General features: G+C 39.9%; 6 non-coding genes across 6 annotated transcripts; all 6 read right to left on the reverse strand.

The window, feature by feature from the left end:
• Positions 1-639: 639 nt before the first annotated feature.
• Positions 640-722, reverse strand: TRNAL-UAG (transfer RNA leucine (anticodon UAG)). Its single transcript has one exon. It is a non-coding gene; the product is annotated as a tRNA-Leu (tRNA).
• Positions 723-1,904: 1,182 nt separating this feature from the next.
• On the reverse strand, positions 1,905-1,987 carry TRNAL-UAG (transfer RNA leucine (anticodon UAG)). The gene has a single exon. It is a non-coding gene; the product is annotated as a tRNA-Leu (tRNA).
• A 1,182-nt stretch (positions 1,988-3,169) lies between these two features.
• On the reverse strand, positions 3,170-3,252 carry TRNAL-UAG (transfer RNA leucine (anticodon UAG)). Its single transcript has one exon. It is a non-coding gene; the product is annotated as a tRNA-Leu (tRNA).
• A 7,786-nt stretch (positions 3,253-11,038) lies between these two features.
• TRNAL-UAG (transfer RNA leucine (anticodon UAG)) lies at positions 11,039-11,121 on the reverse strand. The gene has a single exon. It is a non-coding gene; the product is annotated as a tRNA-Leu (tRNA).
• Positions 11,122-12,303: 1,182 nt separating this feature from the next.
• Positions 12,304-12,386, reverse strand: TRNAL-UAG (transfer RNA leucine (anticodon UAG)). Its single transcript has one exon. It is a non-coding gene; the product is annotated as a tRNA-Leu (tRNA).
• A 1,182-nt stretch (positions 12,387-13,568) lies between these two features.
• TRNAL-UAG (transfer RNA leucine (anticodon UAG)) lies at positions 13,569-13,651 on the reverse strand. Its single transcript has one exon. It is a non-coding gene; the product is annotated as a tRNA-Leu (tRNA).
• Positions 13,652-16,293: the final 2,642 nt, after the last annotated feature.

Consider the following 16,293-nt stretch of genomic DNA (forward strand, 5'->3'; position numbering starts at 1 on the left):
GTGCTAGAATTAATTTGGCTCCAAACTCCCACTAATACAAAGCCACATGTATATAAGTGGCTCGGGCTGGTCTCTTGGAGCTATGGAGTGCACAGTAGTGGAGCTAGGCCATGTTCTGTAGCCAGGCCCAGGATGTGGCCCCGTTTCTCAAATATTGCCACAACTTACACGGTTGCAGTGGGTAAATGCTATTAGCAAAAGGACTCCTCTCATTGCCGTACTCAGCTGCATAGAAATTGGGCAACAGAATAGCTGCACTATCACTCAATAGTACTGAATGCAGAATTGTCCCAGGTCTGGTGTTGAGTCTGTAGAAGTCTTTACAGGGAGTTGGCGAGGATTTTACCAGGATAGCGGAGGAGCTCAAGGAAAATGCGTCATTACTTTATGAGTCTTAGACCTGACATTATATCATGCTAAGAAAATATGAGTGTTCAAAAGTGGGATTTAAATCCACAAATTCAAGAGAGACCGGTCGGTCATCCTAACCTACACAAAAGTGCAATTTTTAAAGATTGGATGCCGAAACAGTTATCTGAAGAGTCTAATGTTTTGGGGCGTATACCGACATAATTTTTTTACTGATATTTCACCAACACTGACGGAATGACTGCGAAGAATGTTTAAGAAAAGATGAGCTGTCAGAAGTGGGATTTGAACCCACGCCTCCAGGGGACACTGCGACCTAAACGCAGCACCTTAGACCACTCGGCCATCCTGACTTACAGAAAATTTCTGCCTCTCCAGTTTGGTAGCAAAAACAAACATGTTAAGAGTCGATTTTTTGGGGATGTTGAATTGAAAGATTAGAACTGTTTCTTGTCCATTTCCGTCTTGTATTTATTGGTTTATGATTACAGTGTTGCAAAAAGAAGTCCTTGAAGACCCTTTTACTTGCTTGATCTTGAAAATATAGAGAAATCCCCCTGGGAGGTACCCAGGAGTAAGGCAGTGGTGTAGGATTCTCTATAACATTCACTCAAGTAAGCAGAGGGATATTAATTGTTTTACATTGTTCACTTATATTTAGGGTCCTGTTAGAGATATGGGGATGATGAGAATTTAGAGTTGGTAGAGAATATGATCAAGGTTAAAAAAGTTGGCAGAAAGGAGTGTTGTGAAAGTCGTGGTACTAAAAATGGTATCTACTGCACCTGACTGTTGGGTGTGGAGCACTTCTCTTTATCAGAATTTAGATTAAGCCGCGTAACTGGTGTGTTCTGCAGGTGTTCGTCAGGGATGGGGTTTCTCTGACAGTTTTACAAGTGCTAGAATTAATTTGGCTCCAAACTCCCACTAATACAAAGCCACATGTATATAAGTGGCTCGGGCTGGTCTCTTGGAGCTATGGAGTGCACAGTAGTGGAGCTAGGCCATGTTCTGTAGCCAGGCCCAGGATGTGGCCCCGTTTCTCAAATATTGCCACAACTTACACGGTTGCAGTGGGTAAATGCTATTAGCAAAAGGACTCCTCTCATCGCCGTACTCAGCTGCATAGAAATTGGGCAACAGAATAGCTGCACTATCACTCAATAGTACTGAATGCAGAATTGTCCCAGGTCTGGTGTTGAGTCTGTAGAAGTCTTTACAGGGAGTTGGCGAGGATTTTACCAGGATAGCGGAGGAGCTCAAGGAAAATGCGTCATTACTTTATGAGTCTTAGACCTGACATTATATCATGCTAAGAAAATATGAGTGTTCAAAAGTGGGATTTAAATCCACAAATTCAAGAGAGACCGGTCGGTCATCCTAACCTACACAAAAGTGCAATTTTTAAAGATTGGATGCCGAAACAGTTATCTGAAGAGTCTAATGTTTTGGGGCGTATACCGACATAATTTTTTTACTGATATTTCACCAACACTGACGGAATGACTGCGAAGAATGTTTAAGAAAAGATGAGCTGTCAGAAGTGGGATTTGAACCCACGCCTCCAGGGGACACTGCGACCTAAACGCAGCACCTTAGACCACTCAGCCATCCTGACTTACAGTAAATTTCTGCCTCTCCAGTTTGGTAGCAAAAACAAACATGTTAAGAGTCGATTTTTTGGGGATGTTGAATTGAAAGATTAGAACTGTTTCTTGTCCATTTCCGTCTTGTATTTATTGGTTTATGATTACAGTGTTGCAAAAAGAAGTCCTTGAAGACCCTTTTACTTGCTTGATCTTGAAAATATAGAGAAATCCCCCTGGGAGGTACCCAGGAGTAAGGCAGTGGTGTAGGATTCTCTATAACATTCACTCAAGTAAGCAGAGGGATATTAATTGTTTTACATTGTTCACTTATATTTAGGGTCCTGTTAGAGATATGGGGATGATGAGAATTTAGAGTTGGTAGAGAATATGATCAAGGTTAAAAAAGTTGGCAGAAAGGAGTGTTGTGAAAGTCGTGGTACTAAAAATGGTATCTACTGCACCTGACTGTTGGGTGTGGAGCACTTCTCTTTATCAGAATTTAGATTAAGCCGCGTAACTGGTGTGTTCTGCAGGTGTTCGTCAGGGATGGGGTTTCTCTGACAGTTTTACAAGTGCTAGAATTAATTTGGCTCCAAACTCCCACTAATACAAAGCCACATGTATATAAGTGGCTCGGGCTGGTCTCTTGGAGCTATGGAGTGCACAGTAGTGGAGCTAGGCCATGTTCTGTAGCCAGGCCCAGGATGTGGCCCCGTTTCTCAAATATTGCCACAACTTACACGGTTGCAGTGGGTAAATGCTATTAGCAAAAGGACTCCTCTCATCGCCGTACTTAGCTGCATAGAAATTGGGCAACAGAATAGCTGCACTATCACTCAATAGTACTGAATGCAGAATTGTCCCAGGTCTGGTGTTGAGTCTGTAGAAGTCTTTACAGGGAGTTGGCGAGGATTTTACCAGGATAGCGGAGGAGCTCAAGGAAAATGCGTCATTACTTTATGAGTCTTAGACCTGACATTATATCATGCTAAGAAAATATGAGTGTTCAAAAGTAGGATTTAAATCCACAAATTCAAGAGAGACCGGTCGGTCATCCTAACCTACACAAAAGTGCAATTTTTAAAGATTGGATGCCGAAACAGTTATCTGAAGAGTCTAATGTTTTGGGGCGTATACCGACATCATTTTTTTACTGATATTTCACCAACACTGACGGAATGACTGCGAAGAATGTTTAAGAAAAGATGAGCTGTCAGAAGTGGGATTTGAACCCACGCATCCAGGGGAGACTGCGAGCTAAACGCAGCGCCTTAGACCACTCAGCCATCCTGACTTACAGAAAATCTCTGCCTCTCCAGTTTGGTAGCAAAAACAAACATGTTAAGAGTCGATTTTTTGGGGATGATGAATTGAAAGATTAGAACTGTTTCTTGTCCATTTCCGTCTTGTATTTATTGGTTTATGATTACAGTGTTGCAAAAAGAAGTCCTTGAAGACCCTTTTACTTGCTTGATCTTGAAAATATAGAGAAATCCCCCTGGGAGGTACCCAGGAGTAAGGCAGTGGTGTAGGATTCTCTATAACATTCACTCAAGTAAGCAGAGGGATATGAATTGTTTTACATTGTTCACTTATATTTAGGGTCCTGTTAGAGATATGGGGATCATGAGAATTTAGAGTTGGTAGAGAATATGATCAAGGTTAAAAAAGTTGGCAGAAAGGAGTGTTGTGAAAGTCGTGGTACTAAAAAAGGTATCTACTGCACCTGACTGTTGGGTGTGGAGCACTTCTCTTTATCAGAATTTAGATTAAGCCGCGTAACTGGTGGGTTCTGCAGGTGTTCGTCAGGGATGGGGTTTATCTGACAGTTTTACAAGTGCTAGAATTAATTTGGCTCCAAACTCTCACTAATACAAAGCCACATGTATATAAGTGGCTCGGGCTGGTCTCCTGGAGCTATGGAGTGCACAGTAGTGGAGCTAGGCCATGTTCTGTAGCCAGGCCCAGGATGTGGCCCCCGTGTCTCAAATATTGCCACAACTTACACGGTTGCAGTGGGTAAATGCTATTAGCAAAAGGACTCCTCTCATCGCCGTACTCAGCTGCATAGAAATTGGGCAACAGAATAGCTGCACTATCACTCAATAGTACTGAATGCAGAATTGTCCCAGGTCTGGTGTTGAGTCTGTAGAAGTCTTTACAGGGAGTTGGCGAGGATTTTACCAGGATAGCGGAGGAGCTCAAGGAAAATGCGTCATTACTTTATGAGTCTTAGACCTGACATTATATCATGCTAAGAAAATATGAGTGTTCAAAAGTGGGATTTAAATCCACAAATTCAAGAGAGACCGGTCTGTCATCCTAACCTACACAAAAGTGCAATTTTTAAAGATTGGATGCCGAAACAGTTATCTGAAGAGTCTAATGTTTTGGGGCGTATACCGACATAATTTTTTTTACTAATTTTTCACCAATATAAACCTATAGAATATAGGGCACAACTAACACAAGTAAATTGAAAGATGTATAAATTTTATTAGATATTACAACATTAAAAAATTACAACATTAAAAAATGAGTCATACTGAGCATGAAACACAAGAGACGTCTGACACATGCAGAGAACATACAAAAAAAACTATATTAAATGACACTGTCACGGGTGACGGTATATATCTCTATCCATAGGTGATGTAAGCCTTGTACCAGATAGTTAAAGCTTCTGTGTGTTTAACATCTACTTAGACCAAGTGGACACATTTATGTATGCAGTTGAAAGGAGCTAGAGTATGAAACATATGTGCCCAGTGCACAGATATGTCAGCAAAAACTGCAAGCTTTAAGCTATGGTCTGGTAAGAGTAACACAGCATGTCTGCAATGGTGGTAAAGGTAGTTAAATTAACCAGATGGGGGGGGAGAGAAGATATATAACATACCCATTTGTAGTCCTCTGCATGGAGAGAACGTCAGTCCCGACGCGCGTTTTGGCGGAATGCCTTCGTCCGGGGGTGCCGTCTCTCCAGCAAGAACCTCCCTCTTTAAAAACATATGGCCGTCCAATCATGTCAGCAGTTGAGGATCACATGGGGCAGTGAAAGTGTATACACTGGCGTCATGCATCGGGAGCAGGAAGACTCGTAGCAATCCCCCGAACGCGCGTCATCAAGGGGGCGTGGATCAACGGCGACTGACGCCGCAGATACACGCCCACCCAGATGCAGACGCCCGAGTCAGAGGGAAGCCGAGAAAACCCTCCCGGCGCAAGCGCACAAGCACCTACTGCTGTAGAAGAATGTCTCCCATGAGATATACGCAGTGCAGGATCGGACAGCAAATTTGAAGTTTGAAGGGCATAAAAATACAGTGTTAAACGATAATGACCATATATTCCATCAGGTGCAGCAGCTATAAGCATATTTGACAAACTGCAGAACAGCATGAAATCCAATCAGGAACAATGTACATAGGACCCAACGACACATTTAAAGATGTTACTAGAAATATGTCAAATTGCACCACGCATAAAAAGACAAATATAAAATGTTGGAAATAAAACATGTATCTCAAACATAACCATTATAATACAAATAACAGCAGTATCCATGAGTCAAACTTGTATGACAGTACATCCAAACAATTATAAATGGATAAAACTGCATATACAGTGGTCTTTATATATATATAAGACAAAAAAACACATATTAAAACAAAAATATATATAATACATATAAATATCATATTGAAAAAAATATATATATATAGATACAATATCTGTGTAAAATAGAATTTGATAATGCATGTAAAGCATAATGGAAAAATGATAAATAATAAATAATGCATAATAGTAAAAAATAATGGTGAAGATTATATATACACATATATGTAATAAAAAATTATATACATAACAAATATATAATGTGAAATACATCAATTTAATAATTGTGAACCAAACCAATAATAAAAGTGATGGAACAATACAATGTGTGTAATATAAAACAAATATGTTGCGTGTGTATATAGTCTATATTTATAAGGGTAATAGTAAATTACGTATAATGCTATATAGGGAAAAAAACGTACTAGGTGTTGTAAAGCACGATGTTAGGATTTTTATATGTGAACGAAACTAAGTGAGAAAGTGCATGCGTGTGAATGTTGATAAACAATTACACATAATACATAAAAATAATAAATGTAAAAATAAAAATAATAGATATAAACCGTGGTAGTAAATGGTAGAAAAAAAAAAAATATATATATATATATATATGTAATACATATATAGGTATAATAGTAAAGAGATCTAAATAAATGTAATTTAATAATTACTGATTGATGGGTAATAGGTAAGTGGTGTAGAAGATGTGTACAAATATGAATATAATATTGTGTATAGGAATATATATGAATATGTATTAATTCAATGTACATCAAACACAAGTAACCCAATGAATATAGTGTGAAAAATAATAAAACAAAGAAAAGAAAAAAATGACAAAATGTGTATATTGTAAATATTTATAAACGAAGTGGACACAGTAAATATGAAATAAAAAGATGAATAATGGTGATAAATAATGAATAATAAATAAGTAAATATGCAAAATATGTATGATAATAAATAATACATATGTAAATATATATATATATTGGACTACAAAAGGGTCGTAGTAGCAATCATTGGGCAGGAAAAATGACTAGCGTTCTTTGTTGGTATAAATGGATATTCATCGCACTGTATTCATGACCTCTCATTCTTCAAATTATAACAGGTCATAGTAGGTTCTATAATGAAAAGGGAAGTAATTAGACACATAAAAACTGAAACATATTTTAAAATAACCCACTGAAGGTCAATGGTCAAAGGAATGGGGTGAAATTGAGGTTCTCATTGAGCCCAAAAGGAGACATAGTCCTCAGAGTCCAGATCCACTTAGATTCACACCTTGCCAATCTTTTGGATATGTCACCCCCTCTAATATGTTTTTCAATGCAGTCGATTCCTCTCACTCTCAGTTTTGTCGAATCGCATGCATGATGTGCCTTGAAATGTCGGGCGACAGGTTTCAAGGTTTCAGTGTTCTCAGACATTTCAGCCAACGTGATATCACGGATGTGTTCCCTAACTCGAATTTTCAATTCACGTGTAGTAAGTCCAACATATATCTTAGGGCAGGGGCAGGTGGCATAATAGACCACTGCCTTGGTTGAACAGGTAACAGAATGGGTGATAGTGAATGTATGTTTGCCCGTTGAATCGACAAACGTTGTCGCCTTTTCAATATTAGGACACGCTACACAATGTCCGCATGTCTTACAGCCCCATTTAGGGCCTTTAGTCCCAAAGGGAAATCTTTGCCTATTTAGTTGGTAATGACTGCGGACAAGGTGATCTTTAAGATTTTTTGAGCGTCGTGCCGAGATGGTTGGATATCTAGAAATGTATTTCTCAATTGTTGGATCGGTGAGCAATATGGGCCAGAACTGCTTAAGTATATCTTTCATTTGAGGCCATCTTGAATGATACTCTGTGGTGAATCTTACCTGTGTCTCTAATTTGTTTTTTAGTTTAGGGAATAGCAGCTCGTCTCTTGATGTATTTTTCGCACGGTGATATGCCTTTTTAATCGAGCGTTTACTATATCCCCGGGCAAGGAAGCGGTTAGTGAGGTCATAGGCCTGTTTCTCAAATGCATCAGTAGAAGAACAGATCCTTCGAATCCTTAGGAATTGGCCGATTGGAACTGCCTTAATCGTCTGTATGGGGTGAGAGGAGGAAGCGTGAAGGAAGGCTTTGATTGCTGTTATCTTCCGAAACACATCTGATTGAAGGAAACCGTTCACATCCCTACACAGCTTAATGTCCAAAAATTCAGCTCGACATTTGTCATAATGATACGTAAGCTTGATGTTTAGATCATTTAGATTTAGTGCATTGATGAAATTCTCAAAAGTCTCAGGTGTGCCCCTCCAGATAAGTAGGATGTCATCGATGTACCGGGCCCAAAATATGACCCGGTCCATCGAGACACCCCGCCCACCATGGAAAAGGTCACGTTCCCACAGCCCCAGGAACAGGTTCGCATATGAAGGGGCACATGCTGCCCCCATTGCTGTTCCCTGGAGCTGGAGGTAAAATTTATCCTTGAAGACAAAAAAGTTATGTTCAAGTGCAAATTTGAGAAGTGTCGAGATAAAATTTGCAAAAATAGGTTCCATATTCCCCATAGTTAGGAATGCAGAGACAGCTCTTAAACCATCAGTATGGCGGATACTAGTGTAGAGTGACTCAACGTCACATGTACACAGTAACATATCTTCCTCCACACTGATTCCATCTATTTTCTGCAGAAGATCTGCAGTATCGCGCACATGTGACGGTAAACATTCGACAACCCCTTTAAGATGATGGTCAATGAATTTGCAAATTTTCTCGGTTAAATTACCCCTACCTGAGATGATTGGCCTTCCTGGGGGAACGGTTGCATCTTTGTGAACCTTTGGTAGCAGATAAAATGTTGATATGGTTGGTTCAGTAGGGATAAGTGCATCATATACTTCTTTGGTAATGATGTTCTCAGTTTTGGCCTTTATTAGGATCTTTTCCAGATCTGTTTGAAAAATATGCAAGGGATTATAAGTCAATCTTTTGTAGCAGTTTTTATCATTTAATTGTCTGAAGGCCTCAGCTTCATACATCACACAAGGCCAGACCACAATATTTCCGCCTTTGTCGGCTGCTTTAAACACGACATCGTCGATTTTACTTAGTTTTTTGAGGCTTTGTCTCTGTGCTGCCGATAGATTGTCATTTTTAATTCCATTGGGTATTTTTGCAAATTCCTGACTGACTGATTTAACAAAAGAGTCTACTGCCGAGCACATACTCATTGCAGGAAACCGCTTTGATTTTATCCTAAGTGTTGGGGGTACCTTACCTGTTGGATCAGAGTCTTGTTCCCTTAACAGTTCTTCTAAGTCATATAGGGTCTGTTGTTCGGTGATAGTAGGGAAAGTCTCATCAACCTCAGACCTATGAATATATTTTTTATAAATAAGAGATCGGCCGAAAATATGTAGGTCCTTAATTGCGGAAAATGTGTCAAAACGGGCACATGGGGCAAATGTTAACCCTCGCTCTAAGACCTCCATATCGGATGTAGAAAAAACGTGATTAGATAAATTAATTACCTTAAGTAAATTTGAAGGTCCATCGGCATCCGGCTTTCTCTTATTTGAGGTATGTTTGTATGGTACTTTTCTTTTTTGTCTCGTGCTATACGTGTGATAGGACCGCTGTCTTGATCCACCGTCAGATTCACTCTGAGATGAGATCGATGTTGTAGACATATGGCGATTGGTCTGTGCGGATGGAGTGCTTTTTCTCCATTTATAGACTTTTTGCTGGGCGTAATCATTGGTGTCTCTTGAAAATTTTTTAGACTTCATATCTTTAATTTCCTTCTCCCATTCAGTGAACTGATGTTCCAACGTAAGGTTGAACCTAACTAGGCCTTCAGGCGTCATTTTTTCTTTAAGATCAGATTGTATCACTTCAATGTCAATGTCGAGCTGATCTAATGTGGTTTGGTTCAAATTAACCAATAACTCCATGAATTTAAAGGAGCTTTGATTACAAGCTTCCTCCCAATTGCCAACAAATGTGGTATCCTCGATTGGGAAGGAAGGGAAGATCTGGACTCTGAGGCCTCTAGGGATCAATTTCCTTTGTAGGTAATTCTCCAAAAAGATTTTATTCCACCATATTTTCATACGGCGATGTAATAGATTCCTGTATTTATTCTGTAATTCACTCACATTCCCTTGACCATTAAAAGCAAGCTGAGTAGACCCATCATTAAAAACCTGATCCATTTGAGAACGCCAGATGCGTTCCCTAGCTTTGTGATCCATGGACCCTGATGTACTTGAATCTGTGAGGAACACAGTAAAAGATTAACCACATAAACCTATTGGTACATGCAGGAAAAGGGTCTAATAAGTATGCATATAAATATACACTATACTACTGCCTATACATTTCCGTCTTGTATTTATTGGTTTATGATTACAGTGTTGCAAAAAAAAGTCCTTGAAGACCCTTTTACTTGCTTGATCTTGAAAATGTAGAGAAATCCCCCTGGGAGGTACCCAGGAGTAAGGCAGTGGTGTAGGATTCTCTATAACATTCACTCAAGTAAGCAGAGGGATATGAATTGTTTTACATTGTTCACTTATATTTAGGGTCCTGTTAGAGATATGGGGATCATGAGAATTTAGAGTTGGTAGAGAATATGATCAAGGTTAAAAAAGTTGGCAGAAAGGATGTTGTGAAAGTCGTGGTACTAAAAAAGGTATCTACTGCACCTGACTGTTGGGTGTGGAGCACTTCTCTTTATCAGAATTTAGATTAAGCCGCGTAACTGGTGTGTTCTGCAGGTGTTTGTCAGGGATGGGGTTTGTCTGACAGTTTTACAAGTGTTAGAATTAATTTGGCTCCAAACTCCCACTAATACAAAGCCACATGTATATAAGTGGCTCGGGCTGGTCTCTTGGAGCTATGGAGTGCACAGTAGTGGAGCTAGGCCATGTTCTGTAGCCAGGCCCAGGATGTGGCCCCGTGTCTCAAATATTGCCACAACTTACACGGTTGCAGTGGGTAAATGCTATTAGCAAAAGGACTCCTCTCATCGCCGTACTCAGCTGCATAGAAATTGGGCAACAGAATAGCTGCACTATCACTCAATAGTACTGAATGCAGAATTGTCCCAGGTCTGGTGTTGAGTCTGTAGAAGTCTTTACAGGGAGTTGGCGAGGATTTTACCAGGATAGCGGAGGAGCTCAAGGAAAATGCGTCATTACTTTATGAGTCTTAGACCTGACATTATATCATGCTAAGAAAATATGAGTGTTCAAAAGTGGGATTTAAATCCACAAATTCAAGAGAGACCGGTCGGTCATCCTAACCTACACAAAAGTGCAATTTTTAAAAATTGGATGCCGAAACAGTTATCTGAAGAGTCTAATGTTTTGGGGCGTATACCGACATCATTTTTTTACTGATATTTCACCAACACTGACGGAATGACTGCGAAGAATGTTTAAGAAAAGATGAGCTGTCAGAAGTGGGATTTGAACCCACGCCTCCAGGGGAGACTGCGACCTAAACGCAGCGCCTTAGACCGCTCGGCCATCCTGACTTACAAAAAATCTCTGCCTCTCCAGTTTGGTAGCAAAAACAAACATGTTAAGAGTCGATTTTTTGGGGATGTTGAATTGAAAGATTAGAACTGTTTCTTGTCCATTTCCGTCTTGTATTTATTGGTTTATGATTACAGTGTTGCAAAAAGAAGTCCTTGAAGACCCTTTTACTTGCTTGATCTTGAAAATATAGAGAAATCCCCCTGGGAGGTACCCAGGAGTAAGGCAGTGGTGTAGGATTCTCTATAACATTCACGCAAGTAAGCAGAGGGATATGAATTGTTTTACATTGTTCACTTATATTTAGGGTCCTGTTAGAGATATGGGGATCATGAGAATTTAGAGTTGGTAGAGAATATGATCAAGGTTAAAAAAGTTGGCAGAAAGGAGTGTTGTGAAAGTCGTGGTACTAAAAAAGGTATCTACTGCACCTGACTGTTGGGTGTGGAGCACTTCTCTTTATCAGAATTTAGATTAAGCCGCGTAACTGGTGTGTTCTGCAGGTGTTCGTCAGGGATGGGGTTTCTCTGACAGTTTTACAAGTGCTAGAATTAATTTGGCTCCAAACTCCCACTAATACAAAGCCACATGTATATAAGTGGCTCGGGCTGGTCTCTTGGAGCTATGGAGTGCACAGTAGTGGAGTTAGGCCATGTTCTGTAGCCAGGCCCAGGATGTGGCCCCGTGTCTCAAATATTGCCACCACTTACACGGTTGCAGTGGGTAAATGCTATTAGCAAAAGGACTCCTCTCATCGCCGTACTCAGCTGCATAGAAATTGGGCAACAGAATAGCTGCACTATCACTCAATAGTACTGAATGCAGAATTGTCCCAGGTCTGGTGTTGAGTCTGTAGAAGTCTTTACAGGGAGTTGGCGAGGATTTTACCAGGATAGCGGAGGAGCTCAAGGAAAATGCGTCATTACTTTATGAGTCTTAGACCTGACATTATATCATGCTAAGAAAATATGAGTGTTCAAAAGTGGGATTTAAATCCAAAAATTCAAGAGAGACCGGTCGGTCATCCTAACCTACACAAAAGTGCAATTTTTAAAGATTGGATGCCGAAACAGTTATCTGAAGAGTCTAATGTTTTGGGGCGTATACCGACATCATTTTTTTACTAACATTTCACCAACACTGACGGAATGACTGCGAAGAATGTTTAAGAAAAGATGAGCTGTCAGAAGTGAGATTTGAACCCACACCTCCAGGGGAGACTGCGACCTAAACGCAGCGCCGTAGACCACTCAGCCATCCTGACTTACAAAAATGCTCTGCCTCTCCAGTTTGGTAGCAAAAACAAACATGTTAAGAGTCGATTTTTTGGGGATGATGAATTGAAAGATTAGAACTGTTTCTTGTCCATTTCCGTCTTGTATTTATTGGTTTATGATTACAGTGTTGCAAAAAGAAGTCCTTGAAGACCCTTTTACTTGCTTGATCTTGAAAATATAGAGAAATCCCCCTGGGAGGTACCCAGGAGTAAGGCAGTGGTGTAGGATTCTCTATAACATTCACTCAAGTAAGCAGAGGGATATGAATTGTTTTACATTGTTCACTTATATTTAGGGTCCTGTTAGAGATATGGGGATCATGAGAATTTAGAGTTGGTAGAGAATATGATCAAGGTTAAAAAAGTTGGCAGAAAGGAGTGTTGTGAAAGTCGTGGTACTAAAAAAGGTATCTACTGCACCTGACTGTTGGGTGTGGAGCACTTCTCTTTATCAGAATTTAGATTAAGCCGCGTAACTGGTGTGTTATGCAGGTGTTCGTCAGGGATGGGGTTTCTCTGACAGTTTTACAAGTGCTAGAATTAATTTGGCTCCAAACTCCCACTAATACAAAGCCACATGTATATAAGTGGCTCGGGCTGGTCTCTTGGAGCTATGGAGTGCACAGTAGTGGAGTTAGGCCATGTTCTGTAGCCAGGCCCAGGATGTGGCCCCGTGTCTCAAATATTGCCACAACTTACACGGTTGCAGTGGGTAAATGCTATTAGCAAAAGGACTCCTCTCATCGCCGTACTCAGCTGCATAGAAATTGGGCAACAGAATAGCTGCACTATCACTCAATAGTACTGAATGCAGAATTGTCCCAGGTCTGGTGTTGAGTCTGTAGAAGTCTTTACAGGGAGTTGGCGAGGATTTTACCAGGATAGCGGAGGAGCTCAAGGAAAATGCGTCATTACTTTATGAGTCTTAGACCTGACATTATATCATGCTAAGAAAATATGAGTGTTCAAAAGTGGGATTTAAATCCACAAATTCAAGAGAGACCGGTCGGTCATCCTAACCTACACAAAAGTGCAATTTTTAAAGATTGGATGCCGAAACAGTTATCTGAAGAGTCTAATGTTTTGGGGCGTATACCGACATCATTTTTTTACTGATATTTCACCAACACTGACGGAATGACTGCGAAGAATGTTTAAGAAAAGATGAGCTGTCAGAAGTGGGATTTGAACCCACGCCTCCAGGGGAGACTGCGACCTAAACGCAGCACCTTAGACCACTCGGCCATCCTGACTTACAAAAAATTTCTGCCTCTCCAGTTTGGTAGCAAAAACAAACATGTTAAGAGTCGATTTTTTGGGGATGTTGAATTGAAAGATTAGAACTGTTTCTTGTCCATTTCCGTCTTGTATTTATTGGTTTATGATTACAGTGTTGCAAAAAGAAGTCCTTGAAGACCCTTTTACTTGCTTGATCTTGAAAATATAGAGAAATCCCCCTGGGAGGTACCCAGGAGTAAGGCAGTGGTGTAGGATTCTCTATAACATTCACTCAAGTAAGCAGAGGGATATGAATTGTTTTACATTGTTCACTTATATTTAGGGTCCTGTTAGAGATATGGGGATCATGAGAATTTAGAGTTGGTAGAGAATATGATCAAGGTTAAAAAAGTTGGCAGAAAGGAGTGTTGTGAAAGTCGTGGTACTAAAAAAGGTATCTACTGCACCTGACTGTTGGGTGTGGAGCACTTCTCTTTATCAGAATTTAGATTAAGCCGCGTAACTGGTGTGTTCTGCAGGTGTTCGTCAGGGATGGGGTTTCTCTGACAGTTTTACAAGTGCTAGAATTAATTTGGCTCCAAACTCCCACTAATACAAAGCCACATGTATATAAGTGGCTCGGGCTGGTCTCTTGGAGCTATGGAGTGCACAGTAGTGGAGCTAGGCCATGTTCTGTAGCCAGGCCCAGGATGTGGCCCCGTGTCTCAAATATTGCCACAACTTACACGGTTGCAGTGGGTAAATGCTATTAGCAAAAGGACTCCTCTCATCGCCGTACTCAGCTGCATAGAAATTGGGCAACAGAATAGCTGCACTATCACTCAATAGTACTGAATGCAGAATTGTCCCAGGTCTGGTGTTGAGTCTGTAGAAGTCTTTACAGGGAGTTGGCGAGGATTTTACCAGGATAGCGGAGGAGCTCAAGGAAAATGCGTCATTACTTTATGAGTCTTAGACCTGACATTATATCATGCTAAGAAAATATGAGTGTTCAAAAGTGGGATTTAAATCCACAAATTCAAGAGAGACCGGTCTGTCATCCTAACCTACACAAAAGTGCAATTTTTAAAGATTGGATGCCGAAACAGTTATCTGAAGAGTCTAATGTTTTGGGGCGTATACCGACATAATTTTTTTTACTAATTTTTCACCAATATAAACCTATAGAATATAGGGCACAACTAACACACGTAAATTGAAAGATGTATAAATTTTATTAGATATTACAACATTAAAAAATTACAACATTAAAAAATGAGTCATACTGAGCATGAAACACAAGAGACGTCTGACACATGCAGAGAACATACAAAAAAAACTATATTAAATGACACTGTCACGGGTGACGGTATATATCTCTATCCATAGGTGATGTAAGCCTTGTACCAGATAGTTAAAGCTTCTGTGTGTTTAACATCTACTTAGACCAAGTGGACACATTTATGTATGCAGTTGAAAGGAGCTAGAGTATGAAACATATGTGCCCAGTGCACAGATATGTCAGCAAAAACTGCAAGCTTTAAGCTATGGTCTGGTAAGAGTAACACAGCATGTCTGCAATGGTGGTAAAGGTAGTTAAATTAACCAGATGGGGGGGGAGAGAAGATATATAACATACCCATTTGTAGTCCTCTGCATGGAGAGAACGTCAGTCCCGACGCGCGTTTTGGCGGAATGCCTTCGTCCGGGGGTGCCGTCTCTCCAGCAAGAACCTCCCTCTTTAAAAACATATGGCCGTCCAATCATGTCAGCAGTTGAGGATCACATGGGGCAGTGAAAGTGTATACACTGGCGTCATGCATCGGGAGCAGGAAGACTCGTAGCAATCCCCCGAACGCGCGTCATCAAGGGGGCGTGGATCAACGGCGACTGACGCCGCAGATACACGCCCACCCAGATGCAGACGCCCGAGTCAGAGGGAAGCCGAGAAAACCCTCCCGGCGCAAGCGCACAAGCACCTACTGCTGTAGAAGAATGTCTCCCATGAGATATACGCAGTGCAGGATCGGACAGCAAATTTGAAGTTTGAAGGGCATAAAAATACAGTGTTAAACGATAATGACCATATATTCCATCAGGTGCAGCAGCTATAAGCATATTTGACAAACTGCAGAACAGCATGAAATCCAATCAGGAACAATGTACATAGGACCCAACGACACATTTAAAGATGTTACTAGAAATATGTCAAATTGCACCACGCATAAAAAGACAAATATAAAATGTTGGAAATAAAACATGTATCTCAAACATAACCATTATAATACAAATAACAGCAGTATCCATGAGTCAAACTTGTATGACAGTACATCCAAACAATTATAAATGGATAAAACTGCATATACAGTGGTCTTTATATATATATAAGACAAAAAAACACATATTAAAACAAAAATATATATAATACATATAAATATCATATTGAAAAAAATATATATATATAGATACAATATCTGTGTAAAATAGAATTTGATAATGCATGTAAAGCATAATGGAAAAATGATAAATAATAAATAATGCATAATAGTAAAAAATAATGGTGAAGATTATATATACACATATATGTAATAAAAAATTATATACATAACAAATATATAATGTGAAATACATCAATTTAATAATTGTGAACCAAACCAATAATAAAAGTGATGGAACA

The sequence above is a fragment of the Rhinoderma darwinii genome, chromosome 1, assembly GCF_050947455.1.
Source record: "Rhinoderma darwinii isolate aRhiDar2 chromosome 1, aRhiDar2.hap1, whole genome shotgun sequence".
Lineage (NCBI taxonomy): Eukaryota > Metazoa > Chordata > Amphibia > Anura > Rhinodermatidae > Rhinoderma > Rhinoderma darwinii.